This window comes from Penaeus monodon, chromosome 19, assembly GCF_015228065.2.
Source record: "Penaeus monodon isolate SGIC_2016 chromosome 19, NSTDA_Pmon_1, whole genome shotgun sequence".
Classification (NCBI taxonomy): Eukaryota; Metazoa; Arthropoda; class Malacostraca; order Decapoda; family Penaeidae; genus Penaeus; species Penaeus monodon.
Genome location: NC_051404.1, coordinates 47,410,232 through 47,410,493, shown reverse-complemented (window position 1 = coordinate 47,410,493; position 262 = coordinate 47,410,232). Strand labels below are relative to the sequence as shown.

At 45.8% G+C, this 262-nt stretch overlaps 1 pseudogene; it reads right to left on the bottom strand.

Annotated features, from left to right (window-relative positions):
* Positions 1-262, bottom strand: part of LOC119585422 — a 9,088-nt pseudogene that overhangs the window by 1,974 nt on the left and 6,852 nt on the right.

Sequence of the window (262 nt, the reverse complement as noted above, 5' to 3'; positions counted from 1 at the left end):
CTTGATAATGCTTTCGCCTCCTTATCGCCGTCTGTCGCTCATATCGGCGGTGCGACCACATGGGGAAGGACAGGAGGCCTCAGGATATAACTCAGCGTGATTTTTTTTTCTTTTATTCTTGTGATTCCTTGCAAAGGCGTCGCAGTGGGAGGGGGGGAGGGATTCGAAAGTTTCTGCAGGTTAATAATCATCGGCTGGTCATCAAAATCCGAATGGGAAATATAGTCATTTTTATTTTACAGTGGCTCTTGATAAATCAGCG